At 36.7% G+C, this 23,698-nt stretch overlaps 2 pseudogenes; one reads left to right on the top strand and one right to left on the bottom strand.

Moving 5' to 3' along the window:
* The first annotated feature begins 10,025 nt into the window (after positions 1-10,025).
* Positions 10,026-12,318, top strand: LOC113341747 (annotated as a pseudogene).
* Positions 12,319-12,605: 287 nt separating this feature from the next.
* LOC113341746 lies at positions 12,606-19,789 on the bottom strand (annotated as a pseudogene).
* Between the last annotated feature and the right edge of the window lie 3,909 nt (positions 19,790-23,698).

Here is a 23,698-nt window from a genome sequence, read left to right as displayed (position 1 = left end):
AAATTAAAACATGCAATCTACTTGAAAGCTCTTGTGAAAGAGTTTTCATATGAAACTACTTGGATGAGCTCGCTTATTGTAACCGCAGTATTTAGATTTTCTCGTGTGTTTTTTATACGTCTTTCTTCAAAAGGTTTCAGCTTTATGTCCCCTTTCATTTATGTTTTTTCTTTTTCTTCTGTTAATAATTTTCTTACTAAAAAAAACATACAACGGTAATACCCATTCCTTTTTTTTCTTTCTATATTGCAGGAGAGAGACAACAGTGATCGATTCCCACAAAGAAAGGTTAAATCCATACTCCATCTGTTATTAAAAAATAGACTTATTTCCTTATTTGGAAAGTTAAATGTTATTAGTTTACTAATTTATCCATGAAGGTACCACTTTTATTTTTTCTTTCCAGAAATGATTATCCCATCGTGAAAAAGAACCGTGAAATGCACAGTGTGAGAGGGGTGGTGGGACCCACTTCAATCCACACCTATCCCAATGCAGAGAAGGTTAATCTGGGACCGTCCATCCTCCTCTCGGTACATTCCACGGTTCTTTGTCACGGTGTGTGTAACAAATTTGTTTTCTTTTTCTCTCTTAATTTGAAAAGGGGACTACTTCTAGCTCTTTAGTTTCCCTCTATTATCAAATCAATTGGCCATAGATAAAGTAGGAAAAACTATAAAAAAAACGGCTCCAATGATTAGTCCTTTTAATCCTTGTGGAAACCATACAAGCCAATTTTTTTGAAACAGAGTGAATATTTCCCAATGAATCTCCTATGCAAATAGAGCTGTGGTTGAACTTTGTGGTTGGGATGACCCAACTGGATGGATGTGCTTAGGGGAGTTAGGCCCAGCAAAATATTAAATTTTTATTTTTGAAAACTAAATATTATGTTGGTGGAGATTTTGATCAGCAAGCTGATCATGCTGCTTACTATGCTAGGAGGAAAAATCTTGCAGGAGAATGAGATGTAACTTCTCCTCACTTCATCCACCAAACTATTTATCTTCTTTATACACTAATGAATTCCTTTTTCCGGCAAAAAAGAAAAAAAAAGAAAAAAAAGAGTATTCAATTGGTTAAAGGAAGTGTAACCTTGATTAATAATAAAGATAAGATGTTAAATGCAGTAAGCATCAATGGTCTTTTTGCTGCTTCTTGTTTTTGCTTTTTGAGTTTCTTCTTTGTCAATTCTGATGTCCGTAACTGTAGGGTATTCTTTTAAAGCAACAAGTTATAATTTATAAAATCTTTCTCAGGCATTATGGAATCCGTGAAATGGGTCGTATGTCCAAAATTCATAAAATGTGGGAGCAATGGACTTGTAAAATATAGGTTTGGATGAAAAAGACAATAAAAATTTAGACCCACATACCCTTTAATTTAAACCTTATTCTTTATCATATCCCCTTCTCTCTCCTATTTATTTTTTTTTTCCAATTTGAAATTAATCGCGAGAAAGGTCTTAACTTCCAAAATATAAGTCGGATTTTAATAAAACTTATATTTTTGGAAAGGGCTCGAAAATCTCTACGAAACAAGATCCATTGTTGATTTGAAATTCGGAAAAAAAAAATTATGTTACGCCATGCCGAGGATACATTATGCACCCAGGTGCAACCTCACCAAAGTTTATTTCCTATAAAAATATGCATTATGCACCCAGGTGCAATATGTCCAAAATTTATTTTCTATAAGAATATGTATTATGCACCCAGGTTCAGCCTGATCAAAACAAATTTCTATAAGAACACACATATACATTATGCACTCAGGTGCAACCAGATCGAAATCCGTGTCATGCCAGAATATAAATTATGCACACAGGTGCATCTTGTGTATTTAAAGGATAAATTTAGGTTTATCCTGTTAGACTTAATGTTGGTCTAGCAACAAATCATGTCTGGCTTAAGGTAATTGCTGATTAGTTTATGGTAATCCAGTTTAGTGTAATGTAGATTATGGTATGATTATTGCTTTAATCATTTATGTAATCTTGTTTATGGTTAAACTAATCTAGTTTGAGATGTCCTATGAGTTGTCTAATGAAGCCATGAGGTGTCCTCCAACTCACAATGGAAAGGTTGGAGTGACATGTGTCTAGCATGACAAGGACTCACTTCTAACCTCATTTGTTTTAAAAAGAAAATTTTGTTTTCATCCATCATTAAGGAGGTGAGGAAATAGAAGTTGATAATATGTCATGAACATTTCCTTTATGATGTGACTGTTTTTCTATTTATTCTTCTAATAATTTGATTAGCATGAACTAGTTGTTCTTGTGGTGGTGTATAAGCAGCTTATGAACTGAAATACGCTTGTATACATGATGTTTTGTTGCAGAATATGTTAAGACTAGAGTTATTCTTAATTTCAGCTAATGGGTACTTTATAATCATGTTTATGCATAAAGTTTCTTCATTAAGGAGCTGAAATTCCAACATATCCTACTAATCACCTACATATATTATGCACAATCAAAATCACTAATTCATGATCTCGAAAAATAAATCTAACACCATTACCATTATATTCACCATTAAGACATTAACCAAAAAAAAGAATAAGAGGAACAACAAAAAGTTCAAAGAAAAAAATATTCGTTGTGCACTCAGGACCTATTTTTGTGTCAGGATATGCATCATCCACTCGGGTGTATTTTATATATTTCATGGATACATATAGGTTTATCATACTAATCAGCTGCAATATATATACTCATCATAGAATAATCTCATTAAACATTTCCAACTATAATCTCATTGGGGTTTTTATTACCTGACATTGGGTTTCTCACAAACCTTGTTAATCTCATTGTTGTTAACTAGTAGCAACTATTGTGAGTCCTCCATGTTCACCGTCATTCATAGGTTTTAAAATCCCCAAATCCCCTTTTCTTGTTGTGTCGAGAACATCCCCAAATCAGTTTCTAAATCAAGTCCTAGCTGCCAGCATAGCTCATACGCAAAACTCTATCCATTTCTCAATCTCCTTGTGATATCTCCTTCGCTGACTCTTTGTGCAAACTCACCAGCATCCATGGCAAACAACTACAAAACTTCATGCAAGACTGGTCTCTTAGGACTTTTCCCAAAACTGTAGTGTACATTTTAATGGTATTACCAATGTGAACTACTGCTGATTTTAAAACCATTCCACCTCCTTCCCTGTAAAGCAATAGTTCAATCACACAACAACCCATGACTCTAACCCATTCAGACTTCTAAAATCACCTTGAATCTCATCATTTCAATGGCATCGAGCTTGCGTTTCTTCCCTGTACCGTAGATGTTCATGGGATCATTAGCTTAACTGTGTTTCTGCCGAACTGTGTCTCTACCAAACAAATCACATATGTTTTTTCATTCTCTACCAGCATTAATTTCCATACAACTAAAGTTAGCCCAACTGTATCTAATAGTGGTGATGTTCTCAGAGTCTTAATTAAACAAGTTGTAGAGATCAGCAAACTAACCCAACATTCAACTGATAACCCTTATAATATGCAAGTGGAAACAATATTAATTGTAGATACACCATAAAATTAATCAGAACAAAATCATTGTTGCATCATCAAATTTTTTATTTAAAAGATTAATGAACACAATCATAATTACACATAGTTCAACAATTAGTAACTAAAATTGAACAAAAAAAAATCAAATTGATTAACCTGATTGCCCCCTCTTCAGATGTCCACTATACTGGTTGACTCTTGTCCTCTTCAGATGTTGTTCTGCAAATTAACCAAGTTGTTAGATTTTGTAAAACACATATATCAAAATAGTTTCGTGTCTCATTGATTCATTCAATCTGCCTCTTATACAAGATATACAACCCTAGAGTTCGACCTTACAATGGACTGTCCATAACAGTTGAATCATTGGACTGTCCATCACAGTGGAATCATTGGACTGTCCATAACAGTGGTGATAACTGTGAACTGAGACTGTGAAGATGGGTCTTGGGTCTCAAACTGAGACTGTGAAGATGGGTCTCAATCCAAGAGTCTCGAGCCCATAAATATAACTCTCCTAATACCCTCCCTCAAGACGGAGCATGGAGGTCACACATGCCCATCTTGGACATAAGAAACTGAAACTGAGCTTTCCCTAAAGATTTAGTAAAAATGTCCGCCAATTGCACTGTTGTAGGAGTGTAAGAAGGCGTAATAAGCTTCTGCACGATAGCATCTCTAACCAGATGACAATCAACTTCAATATGCTTTGTTCGTTCATGAAAAACTGGATTCTGAGCAATATACAAAGCCGATTGACTATCACAGAGAAGACGCATTCCATGTGGATGATGAACTCCCAAATCACCCAATAATTTTTTCAACCATTTTAATTCACACGTCGCCGCTGCCATAGATCTATATTCCGCTTCAGCTGACGAACGAGAAACAATATGTTGCTTCTTAGTTTTCCAGGATATTGGAGAATACCCAAGAAGAACAAACCAACCCGTCAACGAGCGTCTAGTTAAGGGACAACCAGCCCAATCAGAGTCACACCATCCTTTCTAATTAAGACCACTATCAGAGCGCAACAGAATTCCTTTCCCAGGATTCTTCTTCAAATATCGAACCACACGAAGAGCCGCTTCCCAATGTGCTATTCTCGGCAGTTGCATGAATTGAGACAAAATATGAACAGAATATGCTAGGTCTGGCCGAGTCACGGACAAATAGATTAAACGCCCAATCAATCTTCGATATTTTTCCACATCCGTGAACAAATCTCCTTTGTCCAAAGAAAGACGGTGATTAGTTTCCATTGGAAATTCTGCAGGTTTTGCACCTAATAAACCTGCTTCCATGATGATATCCAACGCATATTTGCGTTGACACATATAAAAACCTTGTGCACTCCGTGCCACCTCCAAACCCAGAAAATACTTCAACTTTCCCAAATCTTTCATCTTGAAGCATTGTCCCAAGTAACGTTTGAATTGATCAAGCGCAACCAAATCATTACCCGCAACAATCAAATCATCCACATAGACCAAAACATTAAGTTGGGTTTTTCCCTTAGTCATGATAAAAAGAGAATAATCAGAATATGATTGCCGAAACCCATAATTCTTCAAAGCTGCAGACAATTTTGCAAACCAACACCGAGGAGCCTGCTTTAAACCATATAAAGATTTTTTCATCATACACACCATATAAGACTTACCTTGAGAAAATCCAGGTGGTATTTTCATATACACTTCTTCTTCCAAGTCTCCATGAAGAAATGCATTATGTACATCCATCTGATGTACTTCCCAATTCTTAATTGCTGCCACAGCTAGGAAAGTCCGCACTGTCGTCATTTTCGCCACTGGTGCAAATGTCTCATTGTAATCCAACCCTTCTACTTGATGATTCCCAAAGATCACCAGTCTAGATTTGAGCCGCACCAACTGTCCATTCTCATCATACTTCTCTGTGTAAATCCATTTACTACCAAGAGCTTTCTTTCCCGGCGGTAATTCTTCTAATTCCCATGTTCCTTGTTCTTCCAAAGCTCGTATTTCTTCTGCCATTGCCTTACGCCATCCTGGATACTTCATGGCTTCTTTGAAATTTTTAGGCGCAGACCCAGCAGTAATTGCTGCAAGAAACTTTTTATGAACTGTAGAGAATTTATCACAACTAACATAATATGTCAAAGGATACGGCGTACCTGAGGATGACGATTGTGGAGAGTGAGCATGAGATGGACTATTTTGTCGTACAGTGTGCGTTACAAAACCTTTGAGCCTACTAGACGGAATCTTCTGTCTCCTTCCTTTACCATACTAGCGTCCGTCACTTCCTTCGAGACCATAGGGTTCTCAGTAATATATTCTGGGTTCTCAGTATTATCTTCAGGGTTCTCAGTAATGTCTTCCGGGTTCTCAGTAATGTTTTCTGGGTTCGCAGTAATACCTTCCTGGTTCCCAGTAATATATTCTGGGTTCGCAGTATTGTCTTCTGGGTTCTCAGTAATGTATATTGGGTTCTCAGTAATATCTTCTGGGTTCTCTTGCTGCACTATTTCTTCATCATCACTCCAACACACGTCATTATTAGCCTGAACTGTCTCAGTTGGCTGATCAGGTACCCTAGATATGTAAGGAAACTGATGTTCATGAAACTCTACATCCCTTGAAACTAAAAATTGTCTCTTGTCTAAGTCATATAATTGCCATGCCTTCTTCCCAAAAGGATAACCCAGAAAGACGCACCTTCTTCCGACTTGCAAACTTATCCCCTTTACTACTTTGATCATGTGCATAACACAAGCAACCAAATACTTTCAACTGACTATATGGTGCCGGTTTCCCAAATAGAACTTCATATGGAGTTTTGTTATTTAGAACCGGTGTAGGCGTACGATTAATCAAATACGCTGCTGTCAAAGCACATTCTCCCCAAAATCTGATCGGTAAATTTGCTTGAAACCTCAAAGCTCTTGCCACATTCATTATGTGCTGATGTTTTCTCTCAACTCTTCCATTTTGTTGAGGTGTTCCTACACAGGATGTCTCAAAAACTATTCCATTAGTCTTAAAGTAGCCACGCAATGCATTAAATTCGGTTCCATTATCACTTCTAACAATTTTGATTTCTTTACCAAATTGACGTTTCACAAGCGCAATAAAGTTAAGAAATATTGTTGCAACCTCAGTTTTGCTTTGAATTAAATAAATCCACACACCTCTTGAAAAATCATCTACTATTGTCAAAAAATATTGTGCTCCAGAAGACGAGCACGTCTTATAAGGACCCCATAAATCTATATGAACCAAATCAAAACTACAACTGGATTTGCTCAAACTACTAGCAAAACTACTTCTACGATGTTTTGCACGTGGACAAATATCACACGCATCATTATTTTTCTTCAATAATCTACCCAGACCTGGTAACCGTTGTAACACTTTCTCTGATGGATGTCCCAATCGCTGATGCCACAGCTCATACGTATCTTCACTCACCGTAAGCACTTTAACTGGAGGCACACCACAGAACATATATAGTCCACCTCGTCGCTCACCCACTCCAATCACCTTCCTCGTCAACCGGTCCTGTATAAGACATAAAGTGTTAGTACATTGAACATTACATACTACCTCTCATCAATGAGTTGTGTAACCGAAATCAAGTTACAAGTTATCTGTGGCACATAAAGCACATTGTCCAATCTCAAACCACCAGGAAGAATAACTGTTCCTATTTTCTCAGAGTGAGCATATTTTCCGTCCGGCAGTCCCACTGAACATGCTCTAATATCTTTCACATTTATCATATCATCTCTTTTACACGTGACATGATTTGTAGCTCCTGTGTCTATAATCCAGGATGTTTGATTTGTCTTACCTTGGAGTTGGGAACTGATTTTTCTTGAATTTAAATATTCAAGAACCTGCTGAACTTGACTTGCAGTCACGCCTGTCAGTCCTGATGCATCTCCTGAAGATCCAGTGGCAGGATGAGATGATGATGTTGCTCCCGAGATGTTCAAATTATGCGCACGTATATTGTCTTGTCCTCTACCTCCTCTGTGTTCACAAAACCGGCACCAGCACGTCCTCTACCACCAGCTCTACCACCAGTTCGGCCTCCTCGACCATATCCTCTTCCACCTCTTTGTCTGTCACCCCACCATTCCGGGTATCCAATCAGCTGAAAACACCCTTCCTGTGAGTGCCCTTCTCGGCTACAATGCTTGCAAAATTTGTTAGGATCATACATATTATTGTATGGACGCTGATCTGACTGAACCTTGAACGCCATAATATTTTCCTGTGTCTGAGACGACACAACTCCTTCCCCCAATTTTAGACGTTCCGAATTAACCACAGCTTGATAAGACACATCTATAGATGGCAGTGGTTCTCTTGCCAGTAATTGTTCACGCAGAGAGCTATACATGGTATCCAAACCAATCAAAAAATAGTGTAAGAAATCTTCTTCTCTCAACGTACTAACCTGTGTTGCAATGTTACACGTGCACTGGCCACAGCTACACTTTGGTATCTTCATGTACGTCACCATCTCATCCCATATCTTGTTCAATCTCCCATAGTACACTGCAACCTCCTCAGTTTTCTTTTGTTTGCATTCACTTAAGGCAGCTTTCAACTGGCAGATCCGAGTTCCACTTACAACACAAAATCTCCTCTTCAAGTGCATCCATAACATGCTAGCATCATCATAATCCCCCAACGTTGATCTAATATTTTTCTCCAATGTATTGCTGATCCAAGAGACCAGCATCGAATGCACTGCAATCCACTCCTCTAACTCCTCAGGTTCTGTTGGTTCTTTGATGGTTCCATCAACAAAACCAAATTTTCGTTTGGCTATCAATGATCTTCTCACTGCTCTAGCCCATTCATCATAGTTTGCTCCCTTTAATACAATAGGTGTGATGATAATCCCTGGTCCATCACTTGATCCCAGATGATATTCTGGTTTCTTCTTTTGCATGTTGTTTTCTACCTCTTTTCCTCTTTTAGATGATTCTGTATCATCCGCCATGTTTACTGTTCTAGGGTTTATTCGTGTTAATCAACTCTGGCTCTTGATGCCATGTTAGATTTTGTAAAACACATATATCAAAATAGTTTCGTGTTTCATTGATTCATTCAATCTGCCTCTTATACAAGATATACAACCCTAGAGTTCGACCTTACAATGGACTGTCCATAACAGTTGAATCATTGGACTGTCCATCACAGTGGAATCATTGGACTGTCCATAACAGTGGTGATAACTGTGAACTGAGACTGTGAAGATGGGTCTTGGGTCTCAAACTGAGACTGTGAAGATGGGTCTCAATCCAAGAGTCTCGAGCCCATAAATATAACTCTCCTAATACAAGTGTATTATGGGTTATTGATTAAAACTGTAGAAACCAAAATTCACAAGATTTTTTTTTTACTTAAATATACATACCTAATTCATCATCTAAAAAATTATTACAGTTGATGTATTTGAGTTAAAATCTGTTTGTGCAGGGATAGATCGTCCCATTTCTGAGTTGAATTCATTAAAGAAAGATTATACGGTGGTGATCGGAAAAACTTTATGTTTCTCGGAGAAGAAGATAGAATGAGAAGAAAATACTTCAAAGGGCATATTAGTAACACCGGGTAGTAGATATAAGTTTGGGTTTGGGCGGAATAGCCAAATTTGGCTATTAGAACGGTATTTTTAGAGTCTAGGATATTAAAACATTGTCAATAGTTTGTTTGCCTTCTATACTTAGGAATTTAAATCCAAGGCCTATTCAACCAAAAAGTTGTTACCGAATTTCGTCACTATGACATAATCATCATGGAATTGTTCTATAATGGAATGCTATATTAAATAACTAAGGCAAGGAATAATAGGGTGGCAATGTGTCATAAATATTCGGGGCATAACTTTTGTCACGTACATCCATCCCTTTTATCCTTAGGAAATGATATAAATTCCATTTCCGACTTTGTTATCCCAGAGGGATGGGATAGATGTTCGTTTTCATAATTGTTTAGAAAATTATTATGCTCGCACGAGTATTTTTTATCTTGCGGCATCACCCGTTTATATATAGTTTGTTATGACAATACTTGCACAAACACTTGATATATGAAAATTTAATTTATCAAAATATACTGAATTGATCTAGGATCTAGCTAATGACTGTTCTTGAGTTTTCCAAATGTTGAAGAGTAACAAAGATGAGATGTATATCCGTTTTTGCTGAAAATTTTCTGTTGTTTATGGCGCCATTAATTAGCTAGCTAGTAGTAAGACTGATGAGTCAAGAATGAGCTGTTGCATGGACTTAAAAATATGCCGTGAAAACTGCTGTTGTCATTAACTCAAAAGATTTTTATGGATAAAACTTCTTACCATAATCGGTTAATTACTACCAAAATTAGAATTAATTTTTGGATAAAACTGCTTACCGTAATATATATATATAGTAATTAACTTTCGGATAAAACTTCACAAAATGAGAATTTATTCATATGGATAAAAAAGATATACACTATCTCCATATATGGAAACAAATCAAGTATGTTTACTAATTCGAACATTTTTTTTTATGGAAAAAAAGAGGAAGAAGATTCTCTATTTTCATGTATATATAGATATGGATATAATCCTCTGCTGAGTAGCTAACATTCTCTCTAATCTTCACCTTAAGCTTAAATCTAATCTTCTCGCTAACCTTCACCTGAAGCTTATATCTAATCAATTCTCTACAAGATTATTATTCAGTTTTGTATAGATAAACACTTGATCTGTATAGCAAATTGGAGATTTTTCGAAACATGTCTAGCACTAAGAAATTTTAGTCAAAGCCTTTTGTGGTTTTGTGTTGGTTGATTGCTGCAGTAGGAGGTCTTATGTTTGGTTATGACATTGGTATTTCAGGTATATAATCAATCTTCCTCTCTTCTTCTTTCTTTTACGTTTTCGTTTCTGGTTTTGTTAATGCATGTATATAGTTCATGACTTCATCACATGCAAAGTGATTCGTTAATCAGATCTCAGTTTTATTACCAAGTTAGTACATCAAGGCAACCAATTAGTATATGCATGCCCTGATATTTTATCATAGTTCTTTGTCAGAGTTTCATCATGGGTATCTCGATTTCTTCGAGTTTTCGTAGTCCCCTGATATTTTAGTTACAATAGTATCAGGCTATCAGTCTTTTGTTTTGATCGTGAATGCGCATGGTATGTGTATATTGTAGGAGTGACATCGATGGATGACTTCTTGTTGAAGTTCTTTCCCCATGTACACGCGAAGAACTACGTGCAAAAGAAAACAATTACTGCAAATTTGATGATCAGTTTGTACAGTTGTTCACTTCATCATTGTACCTCGCTGCTCTCTTTGCGAGCTTTGTTGGATCCAAAGTGTGCAGTAAATATGGTCGCAAGATGACTATGTTAGCCGCTTCAGTATTCTATTTGGTTGGAGTTGGCATGAATGCTGCAGCGAATGGTCTTATCTTGCTCATCTTAGGAAGGATTTTGCTTGGTGTTGGTGTTGGATTCGGTAACGAGGTATATTCACATCTGCTAGTTTGCTCAAATTTATGATCACACTTGTTTTCACAGTGATTAATTAGATAAATGATTCGAATGATTTGTAGGCTGTTCCTTTGTTCTTATCTGAAATTGCGCCCATCAATATCCGAGGAGCAGTGAACATTCTTTTCCAGCTGTTTGTGACTATCGGCATATTGTGTGCAAACTTGGTTAACTACTTCGCGTCTGAGCATCATCCATGGGGCTGGAGACTAGATTTGGGTTTAGCCGGAGTTCCTGCTTTCATGCTCTTCATGCTCTTGGTTGGTTCTTTCATTATCCCTGAAACACCTACAAGTTTGATCGAGCGAGGTCACCAACAAAAAGGAAGAACAATTCTTGAGAAAGTATGACGAACAGAAAACGTAGATGAGGAGTATCATCAAATAGTAATGGCTAGTGAATTAGCTCATCAATCTCAGAGTTCACTCTCGAAACTGATGCGACCTTCAAGTAGACCTCCTCTAGTCATTGGTATGATGATGCAAGTACTCCAGCAATTTACAGGAATCAACGCCATTATGTTCTATGCGCCCGTCTTGTTTCAAACAGTCGGCTTCGGGGCCAACGGGGCCTTGATATCATCTGTGATCATAGGGCTTGTAAATGTCTTTAGTACTTTAGTTTCAATCAAAACTGTCGATATATTTGGAAGAAGAGCATTGCTTCTTCAAGCTTGTTGCCAGATGTTCGCGACTCAGGTAAAACCTTAAATCCCTCACCCCCTTTCTCTATATTCCTGTTGAGAATAAAAAAAACAACTGATACTCTGTGAAATTGTACGTAATGTGCAGCTTATAATCGGGATAATTCTAGCAGTAAGGTTGAAGGTGACCGGAACGTTAGGAAGAGAAGAAGCGATAGGCGTGGTTGTTCTGGTTTGTCTGTACGTCATGAGTTTTGCGTGGTCATGGGGGCCATTAGCTTGGTTGATTCCAAGTGAAACATTTCCACTTGAGACGAGAACAACAGGTTTCGCATTTGCTGTTAGCTCAAACATGATGTGCACTTTCATCATAGCTCCAGCATTCTTGTCAATGATGTGCCATATGCAAGCCGGTATCTTTTTCTTCTTTGTTGTCTGGATTCTTGCCATGGGCTTGTTTGTAATGTTTTTAGTACCGGAGACTAAAGGTGTTCCGATCGATGATATGGTTGATAGAGTTTGGAAGCAACATTGGTTCTGGAAGAACTATATGGATCGTGATGTTGACGAAAATGGTCAGAGAGTTAAGAAGGAAATTCAGCTTTAGACGATCTAAACATAACACGTCTATTTCTTGAGTTGTTCACCATGGACTCCTTTAGCTTCCTAAGTTTCTTAGATTTTTCTCATTTCCACTTCAGAATTTGAGAGATTGTATCGGATTTTGTTTCGCTTAAAACAAAGATTTTTGTTTTTTTTTCTTGCAATTTAATTCCAAATATGATTACATATGAAAAGAGTCACATAAATGAAACGGAACAAATCAAGGGAGAACACTTGTACAATAAACACTTATTTGTCACCGGAAGAACATTATTTTTGCGAGAAAGATGTTCAAAGATCTGCTCTTCCTGGATATCTAGGGAAGGGAATCACGTCTTGAATATTATGAAGGCCTGTAGCAAACAGTACCATCCGCTCAAATCCTAAACCAAAGCCTGAGTGCTTCACAGTCCCATAGCGTCGTAGATCAAGGTACCATTCGTATGGATCAAGTGGCATGCCTGACTCGAGAAGCCTGTAATCCATAATACCAAAAATACTGCTGATACAACTGTTATTCCTTTGATATTTGATATACGTTGTAGACAGGTCTTACCTTTTCTCCATAACATCATAACGCTCTTCCCTTTGGCCTCCTCCTATTAACTCTCCAATCTAAAGAAAACAAAATAAACTTCAACGGTAACAGACTTAATTTGTACGAAAACATAGAAGCAGTTACCATTCTTTAGCATTGCGGTAAATATATATATAAAAAAAGGACAAGCTTGAAGCAATTTGTACATCATATGAGCGTGTTTCGTGTCTTTGAAGAACGTAAAGATGTACCTTGGGCACTAGCACATCCATTGCAGCGACTGTTTTCTTGTCATCATTGATCCTCATGTGAAATTCTTTGATTCCCTTAGGATAGTTATATACGATAACAGGCTTTTTGAATATTACGTCTGTCAAATATCTGCATGATAGATCAAAACTTTCAGTTAGTTTCTGTACAAACAATTCACTTTGAAGAAGCAGGTATGGATTGCAAAAGCAAAATGTACAAACCTTTCATGCTCAGCGTCAAAATTGATTCCCCATTCCACCGTGTTCTCGAACTTCTTTTCCGTAACATTCTCAAGAATTTTTACAGCTCGAGTGTAAGTAATACGCTCAAAGGGGGTTGACGTTACCAGCTTCAAACGATGTATAGTAGTTTTGTCGAAATTATTAACCATCAATTGCATATCATCAACGCAGTTGTCTAGTAACCACTGACACATAAATTTAACATACATCTCTGCGCAATTCATATTATCCTACAAAAATTATGCACAGAAAATTTTACGGTTATATGGAAGTATGACAAGCCTCACAGACAAATCACAGGATCTCTGCTTGAGTAAATGATTATGTCTTTATTACCTCCAAATCAGCAAATGCTATCTCGGGCTCCACCATCCAAAACTCTGCGAGATGCCTAAATGATTGAGAGTGTTCTGCTCGTAAAGTTGGTCCGAATATATAAACATTACCAAGGGCACAAGCAAACGTCTCAAGCTGGACTTGCCCTGACCCAACTAAAAATGCTGGACGCGTAAAAAAATCGCTGGAGTAATCAATATTCCCATCCTTTTGAGGTAGACCAGGCTTAAGAATAGATCTCTTCTCTAGCTTCGTGAGCTTATCCATAGATATTGCTAGTTTGGAAACAGCAATATTAATCTCACCTTTGCTAGCGTTGGCCATTATTAGTTGCGTAGCAGCCTCTCTTTTCACCTTGACTAGAAGTTTAGCAGCTTTAACATCATCTTCAGATGGTAAAGGGTTCTCTTTCAGCTCCTTGTCCAATTTGTCAGCCTCGCGAAACAATGTTGTGACTTGAAACACTTCTCCAGAACCCTCCCAATCACTAGTTTGTGGTGATAATAGGTGTGTGCACGTGAAGAAACCCATGCTTTTGGAAAAATGTATGTGTTGCATAAGCCAATGCGTTCCTGATTCGAGCAATCACAGATATCTGAGAAATGCCCACATAATCACAAGTTAATAAGAATGTAATTTTAAGTTTTCAATATAAACATAATAAAGCGAGAGAGATGGGCAATAGAAAGTCGATAGCTGTATCTGAAACTTTCAATGTCCATCTGACGAATCGGCTGAAACTGACTCGGATGACTAACTTGATCTGACTCATGTGCGGCTAATTTTTTAGAATCTGACTCTGATCGACTCATTCAAATGTGACTCGTCTGACTCACTCGTCCACGAAAGGATCATATCTTGCATACTTGCATTCTATTGTAGGGATATTTAATAAAGTACCCCTGGTTGAAAATGTAAACATCTAAAGTACCCCGTTTTTTACAAATTTTATAAAGTATCTTTTTTTCACTGTTTCTTTTTCATGTAACAGTTTCCATCCAGTTAAATGTTAGGTGGCAGTTAACTCACCTATTGAAAGTCCTATTTACCGCTGAACACATCTCCTTGGTAGGAGGTTATGATTCGACGATCCTGAAGGCGGGTGTAACGATCCTGAACCAGGCTCGACGTACCTGAAAGTGGTGTAACGACCCTAAACCGGACTCGAATAACCTGAAAAATGTTGTAGAAAATTGATTCTCCACCAACCAAAAACCCCAAGACACTTGGGAATGATGAACCCTTTTGGGGAATCATGAAACGAACCTGAAAATGATGACACGATTCTCAACCGAGCTCAACAAATTGAAAACATGATGTAGAAGATCAACGTACTAACAAGTAAAGGGTAAATAAGTAAACTTCAAAAAAGTAAACAAGTGTTGACTAACTAGGATGAAAAACTAAATAGTCGGGGTATTTTAGAAAATTTGTAAAAAATGGGGTATTAAAAAACGAGGTCAAAAAAACGGGGTACTTTATGACGGGTCAGGGTATCGAGGCCTCTTAGAACACCTAACTAATCCCCATGGGGAACCTGACTTTTCCGGCCCAAAAAAAAAAAGAAAAAAAAACACTTACTGCATCGATCCTAGGACGAAGTGTACATAATCCCTTAGAGATTCAAGAGTGAGCGGCTTATTTCCGAATAAGGGATATTTAGCAGGATCAACAAGACAAATATTCAGAACTGTTGGTTAAACTTCAACATAGAAGTCACTAACAAACAGGTTAGGACAAGATTAGGAAATTGATGTAATCCTAAGGGAAAGACATGTAATAAGGTAATAGGATTAGGAAAAGGAATTCATAGTTCTATATATATATGATCACCAAAGTTGTGGTTGATCATATGAGCAAGATTAGAGCTTGTGTTTAGTTTTGAGAGATTTTCTAAACATCAATAAAGAGAGTTGTCTTTATATAAGCTAAGTTTCATCTTGCAGTTGCCATTAATTGGTATCAGAGCTTGTTTCTGAGCCACAGAAAACGAAACCACCATTGTGGGTGCAAAACAGTTCACGCCACCATCAATACAAGTTTCAATCCTCAACGCCACAAACTACACATTATGGGCCATGAGAATGAAGGTACTGATGAAAATCTACAAAGTTTGGGAAACAATTGATGTTGGTACATTGGACACAGACAAAAACAATGTTGTCATTGGATTACTCTTTCAAGCAATACCAGAATGTCTTGTTCCCTTAGTGAGGCTTTTTTTTTTGACTATATAAAAACTTAAAAGTGGGGGCATTCTTCCAAGCTGGGGAGGACAAGCATGCAGTTCTACAAGTTGGTGAACAGGAAACTTCAAAGAAAATTTGGGATGCAATAAAGGCACGTAATCTCGGAGCTGATCGAGTTAAAGAAGCCCGTTTGCAAACCTTAATATCTGAATTTGAAAGAGTGAAGATGAAAGACACTGATACTATTGATAGCTTTGCAGGAAAGCTATCAGAGATAGCCTCAAAAGCTGCGTCACTTGGACAATCCATTGATGAAGTTAAACTGGTAAAGAATTTTCTCAATAGTTTACCAAGATCCAGGTATATTAATATCATAGCCTCTCTCGAACAAGTCTTAGATTTAAAGAAGACTAGATATGAAGATATAATTGGAAGATTGAAAGCATATGAAGAGAGAATCCTTGATGAAGAAAACAATGGAGAAACTCAAGGAAAACTCTTGTACACAAACTCTTACCAACAAAACTCTGCGACAAGAGGAAGAGGTCGTGGAAGAGGTGGTAGAGTAAACAGAGGCCGAGGAAGGGGAGGAAGGTTTAACTCACAAGATAGAACAACAAGTCAGAATGATCAAAACCAAGGGAAAGAAAAGAAGGATAGATCAAACATTATTTGTTACAGATGTGATAAACCATGACACTTCTACTCTGTATGCCCTGAAAGAATACAAAAGATGGAAGAAGCAAACAAGAATGAAACAAGGGAAGCAGATACAGCTCTTTTCATGCACGAAGTTGTGTTCTTAAACGAAGGGAAACTAATACCAAAGAAATACGAATCAAAGGATGGAGAAGAAGGAATCTGGTATTTATATAATGGAGCCAGCAATCACATGACTGGTAAGAGACACTACTTTTCTGAACTCAATGAGAAAATCAAAGGACAAGTGAAGTTTGGGGATGGATCTTTTGTAGAAATTGAAGGGAAAGGATCAATTCTATTTCAGAGCAAGACCGGTGAACAGAAGCTTGTCACAAACATCTACTTCATCCCAAACTTTCAAAGCAACATTCTAAGTTTAGGACAAGATACACAAGTTGGATGTGATGTTAGAATGCGACAAGATTATCTAACAGTTCATGACCCAAGTGGAAAACTTTTAGTTAGAGTATCACGCTCACAGAATAGACTCTACAAGATAAGTCTCATGATTGGAAGGCCATTGTGTCTGAATATGAGACTGGAAGATCAAACATGGAACTGGCACGAAAGGTTAGGACGCATAAGTTTCAGAACCTTGAAAACTATGTCTCAGAACAAGATGGTTCGAGGGCTACCACAGATAAACGATGAATCAAGGATCTGTGAATCATGTTTAATTGGGAAACAAACGCGTCAAGGTTTTCCAAAGGCAACAACATTCAGAGCCTCAAAGCCATTAGAGCTTCTTCATGCTGATTTATGTGGTCCTATTACACCACAAACCCTTGCAAATAACAAATACATATTTGTTATTATAGATGAATTCTCAAGATATATGTAGTCTATTCTTATGAAAGAAAAGAGTGAAGCATTTGACATATTCAATGTTTTCAGAAATCTGATAGAAGAAGAAGAAGAATAGATCGATGAAATAACTCAACCCATTCCACTGCGAAAATCGACAAGACAAATACAAAAGCCACAGTATCTGGAGGATTATGTTCTTCAAGCTGCAGAAGAATGTGAGATTATGCTACTTTCTGTTAATGATGAACCAAGGAATTTTCAGGAAGCAAAGGTCTCGACTAAATGGACACAAGCATGTAGAGAAGAAATTATTTCAATCAACAGAAACAAGACTTGGTTTCTAGTTGATAATCCAGGTGGGGTAAAAGTGATTGGCCTCAAGTGGATCTTCAAGGTCAAAAGAAATGCTGATGGAACTATTAACAAATATAAGGCAAGACTTGTAGCTAAGGGATACGTTCAAGAATCAGGCATAGACTTTGATGAAGTTTTCGCACCAATTGCTAGACTAGAGACAATTCGTCTCTTAATAGAAGAAGCTGCATCAAACTCATGGTAAATTCACCACTTAGACGTTAAGACATCATTCTTACATGGTGAATTGCGAGAAGATGTGTATGTTGAACAACTAGAAGTTTTTTAAGTAAAAGTACAAGAGCATAAGGTTTATAAGTTATCAAAAGCTCTATATGGTCTAAGACAATCTCCTAGATCCTGGAATACAAAGTTAGATCAAATCTTAAGAGAAATCAGATTTTTTAAGTGCTCTAAAGAAACATCAGTATACAGAAGAGAAGAAAAGGGAACGCTTCTTGTGATTGTAGTCTATGTAGATGATCTATTTTTGACTGGCAACTCCCTTAAGGTGATCAATGAGTTCAAGAGAGAAATGTCATCAAAGTTTGAGATGTCAGACCTCGGAAAACTCACTTATTACCTTGGCATAGAAGTCCATCAAGGAGTAGATGAGATTCAGATTAAACAAGAAGCTTATGCAAGGAGAATTCTGAAAGAAGCAGGACTTGAAACTTGTAATCCAACGAAGATATCAATGGAGTTTGGACTTAAAGTTTCAAAGGCACAAGAAGAAGCAGATACTTATTACACACAAGACCAGATTTGGCTTTCTCTGTGCGAGTAGCAAGCCGTTATATGCAGAGTCCACGAAAGTCTCATGGTGATGTAATAAAGCAGATATTAAGATATCTAAGAGGAACAATCAGCTGTGGATTGAAGTATGGTCGAGGAGGATCAAAAGGAATTGTTGGGTATAGTGACAGCGGTCATAATATTGACCAAGATGATGGAAAAGGTACAACTGGTCATATATTTTATCTAGGTGAAGAACTTATTACATGGTGTTCTCAGAAGCAAGACACTGTATCCCTCTCATCCCGTGAAGCTGAGTTTATGGCTGCAACAGAAGCAGCTAAACAATCAATATGGCTTCAAGAACTGTTGGTGAAATCAATGGAAGAGAACCTGAAAAAGTTCTCATCAAGATTGATAATAAGTCTGCAATTGCACTCACTAAAAATCCAGTGTTTCATGGGAAGACTAAACACATTCACAAAAGGTATCATTTTATACGAGAATGCATCGAGAAGGAGGTCATTAACGTAGAACACATACCTGGAACTGAGCAGAAAGCAGATATATTGACAAAGGTATTAGCTCGGATCAAGTTTGAAGAAATGAGACAACTGATTGGAGTACAAGATATTTCACAGGTAAGGGTGAAGCTTAACGGGGAGAATGTTGGTTAAACTTCAACATAGAAGTCACTAACAAGCTGGTTAGGACAAGATTAGGAAATTGATGTAATCCTAAGGGAAATAGAAGTCAGCTAGTTCTAAGAAAAGGAAAGACATGTAATTAGGTAATAGGACTAGGAAAAGGAATTCATAGTTCTATATATATATGATCACCAAAGTTGTGGTTGATCATATGAACAAGATTAGAGCTTGTGTTTAGTTTTGAGAGATTTTCTAAACATCAATAAAGAGAGTTGTCTTTATATAAGCTAAGTTTCATCTTGCAGTTGCCATTAAGAACACTCTCAACGTGCAATTCAACCTTTTGTTTTGTTCCTTGAAGTGTTTTCCTAAGTTCACCTTTAACAAAAATACAAGTACCAGTATGAACAATTTCTCCGAGATTAGCAGCAATAGAAGAATCAACAATGACTTGAAGATCTGATGGACAGGAACCGTCTTTTAATTCAAGAGATGCAAATGAACCTTGTTCTTTACCATTTTTTGCCCAACCACCTACTGAAACTTTTTCTCTGGCTAAACCAACACCACCATCGGAGCGATAGATGATGTTCTTGATCAGAACTCTGCGAGAAAATTGTGCCCATTTCGGCGATGGAATAAATGAAGTAGCAAGTAAGGTTGGTATAGCCATTTCAGCGATGGAATGAATGAATTCGTACTTCAAAACCATTTAAATATATATATATACATTTTATATATTAATTGAATAATCTGTCAACCAGTTTTTTGGTTAAATAACCGCTAGATTTAAATTTCTTGGTATAGAAGACAAGCAAACATTTGGTACATGTCTAATATCCAAGAATTCAAATTTTATGGTCCTAATATCCTTTTTAGATATTCTTCCCAAACACAACCTAATATCTCGTAACTTAAGTTACAAATATGCCCCGAAAACCATCTTCTTAGACGTTTAAATAATACAGAGAGAGAGAGAGAGAGTTCGGCTGAAAAAAGATCAGAGAGAGAGTGAGAAGACGTAGATAGATTGAGAGAGGTGTAGAGTTTTACTGAAGATATGAAGCCTGTGCTAGGTTGGAGAAGAAGGAGGAAAAAGTGGATTCCTGGTTTCAATAAATGGAAGACTTTCCTCCCTGTTCTTCATTTTGGATTCATATAGCCGAAGACCTGGGGAATGAAGCTAAAACTTCAGTTCTTCTTTGGGATGTTTCTGGAAGACATGTACACTTGAATTTTGTTAGCTCTATATTCAGGGACCGGGATAATATGTTTTTATAACATTTTGTTTTTCTCTTTTCTTTCTTGCTACCTTTGGTAGCCCTGTACATTATTTCCATCTATAATATCATCTCTTTTCTGCTAAAAAAAGAGAGTTAAAGTTATGATTTTCAATATTGAAGCAGGAAGATAAATGAGATATCCAAGGTATGTGTCAATTAGTTCTAATTTCAATCGAATTCCGGCTGTGTCAAATTGGGGCAAAAATTTTGATTTGGAGAAAACTTAAAACCTTTGATCGCGTGACTGTTTGTGTATGAATGATCAGCAATGATGGAACCACCGAGTTGGTTCTTTTGATTATTCACAATGAATATCAAGTGAATGTGAGGTTTGCTTCATTGGGATGTTTTTCTTTTTTGTTTTATTAGTATCTGTTTGGATCCTTTGGAAACTTTTTGAACGCATAAAGTTGTTTCTCTTGATCAAAATGTTCTATGTTGAAAACAATACCATAGTAACTCCTATTGAAAATGTTAATTTTTTTTGTTGAGGTCAGAAGATGTACGGAAGTTATGAGTTTTGTTGTGTATGAGTTATGCTTAAAGTATATGAAATTTGTTGTGTATGAGTTATGCTTGAAGTATGAGAAAATGTTCACCATTGCCATCATCTCATAGTAAGTTAATGTTGGTGAATATTAACATCAACTTATGAGTTTTGTTGTTCATGGGTCCTGCTTAAAAAGGATGTAAAGGTTTCGAGACATTCAAATTAGGAAGGTTTGGTGAAGATTAAGACCAAGAAAGTAGATGAAATAATGGAATTGCTACCATCAGTTATTGGAGATAATTATTGGGATAAACCTTGATTTATCTACGAAATACACTAGATGCACCTGAGTGCATAATGTATATTCTGGTAGAAAATATATTTTTGCCAGGTTGGACCTGAGTGCATAATGTATAATTTTTTAATTTTCTTGTTGTTCCTCTTATTTTCTTATTTCATGCTTATTTTCGGTTGATGTTTTGATGATGAATGTGGTGGTACTGGTGGTGGATTTTGGTTGTGTCCAATATATTGCAGGTGATTACTAGGATAAATCTTGATTTGTCCGCCAAGTACACAATATTCACCTGAGTGTATAACGTATATGCTGACAAAATAATATATTTTGGTCTGGTTGCACCGGAGTGCATAATGTATATTTTTTTATTCTTATATGAAAAATGTTTTGACCAGGTTGCACCTGGATGCATAATGCATATTTTTGTGCGACTTAAATTTTGACCAGGTTGCACCCGGGTGCATAATGTATCCTCGGGCTAGTTTTTTTTTTTTTTTTTTAATTTCATATCAACAATGGATCTTGTTTTGTAGAGATTTTTAATCTCTTTCCAAAAATATAAATTTTTATTAAAACCTGACTTATATTTCGGAAGTTAAAACCTTTCTCGCGATTAATTTTAAGTTAGAGAAAGAAAATAAATAGGAGAGAGAAAATGATATGATAAAAAATATAGTTTAAAATAAAAGATATACATTTTATTTTTGATGCTTAAAAGGTATACATGACCAAATTTTTTTATGTCTTATTCACCCAGACTCATAATTTGCTTGTCCACTACTCCCATACTTTTGTCTTATGATCCATTTTCCATCAACCAACGTGCCGGGTATCATGACGTGCATAAACATTATAGTATATAAAAGGCAGAACAAGTTTTTGAAAATGTAACATCTTTTCAATAAGTGTACCAAATGAGCTATTTTAAAATCCATATAAAAACTTGCAACACCATTGGGGAACTTGAGAGAGACCATTGTTGGGGTGGGTGGGAAGGGGAAATGAGAAAGGTCTCGTTGATAAAAGTAAGAAAAGACTGTATTTTAAAAACGGTATCTCAATTTGTAAACCACTAGATAAAGGTGGTTTGGGAATTTAGAATATGAGAAATCTTAATTTAGCAATGATAGCTATGATATGATGGAGATCATAGAAACCTGACTCTCTATGCGCTTCCATCCTAAAGGAAAATCATTATCCTGACTATGACATTCTCCGCATCAACATTCTCCCTAAGAGCATGGGCTATAGATAGTCTCTAAATACGAGACCAACTCCTTCATTTTGAAATGGCACTTGATCAATCGAAGGAGTGATCCCACTACGGGGGAAGGAGGAAAACAAGACTAGAGGGCAAACAGTCCCCCATCTAGAAAAAAGTTCAAAAAGAAAAAAACAACCAAAAAGCCCTACACGGAGAACTGTCCGTCATCCAAGGATTATTTTTTTTCTCCACGACAGATAGTCTCCCGAATAGGGTAATTTTTTTTACTGCACGGCAGACTGTTATTCATGTAACCTTATTTTTTCACACAAGGAATAGTTTCCCGTGTAGTATCCACTATCAACCACTTCTTCACCTGAAGCAGTGTATAAAAGAGTTGGGGAAGAAGGAGTGTTCGAAGACCCCATACCAGGAACAATTATCTCTAATTGGTAGTCTCTCCTTCATTTGAAGGAGCGACACTATTTGTAGGATTTGCTCTAAAAGGAATGAATAGTTGGAAAGGTATATTAACTTGATCAAATGAAGAAAAAAACCATTTTTGTTTAAAGTAGTGACATTACTCATGGGATTTGCTCGAAAAGAAATGATTATTTGGAAAGGTATGTTAACTCCATCGAATAAAAAAGTAACAGTTTCTGGGGAATAGGAAACGGTAACATTGATACACAGGATAATTTCTAAATGTCAAATGTGGTTATACCAATACACAGACACATACTAATGGCCCTAGACTCGAGGGACTAACAAAGGTTAGTCATCTCTTTACTAACCATAACACCTGGGATATATGCAAGCTATCAAAATGTTTCGAATGGCAAACAATAAAGAGAATAAAGATTCCTACAATAGGTAATAATTATGTAACACACTGGCCTATAAGTGAAAAAGATAACTTTTATGTAAACTTTCTACTCCCTCCGTACTACTTATATAGGAGGAATATTGCATTTTCCTTGTACCATTAGATAGGCGAAGTGCAAATTTCAAGATGGCTTTTAACCATTATACCTTTATTTATGTTGCTTGGTTATCCTTACAATTAAGTTTATCTCTCTAACATAGGGAATATAATAAAGGGAAAGTCAGGAAAAAACATGGAAAATTATAAAATCAAAAAACAATTCTTAATCTAAGATATTTTAACCATCCACCTATATATGTGGTAGGTAGGGAGTATATAATAATAACATCGACTCTAATGGGGACATAAGTAAGGGATGAAGTCAAATATGGAAAATGTGTATCACATCTTCTACTAAAATCTCCATCCTTAAAGCATCACA

This window comes from Papaver somniferum, unplaced genomic scaffold (genome assembly GCF_003573695.1).
Source record: "Papaver somniferum cultivar HN1 unplaced genomic scaffold, ASM357369v1 unplaced-scaffold_31, whole genome shotgun sequence".
NCBI classification, from domain to species: domain Eukaryota; kingdom Viridiplantae; phylum Streptophyta; class Magnoliopsida; order Ranunculales; family Papaveraceae; genus Papaver; species Papaver somniferum.
The sequence above is the reverse complement of the archived record's forward strand: the minus strand, read 5'-3'. Positions and strand labels throughout refer to the sequence as shown.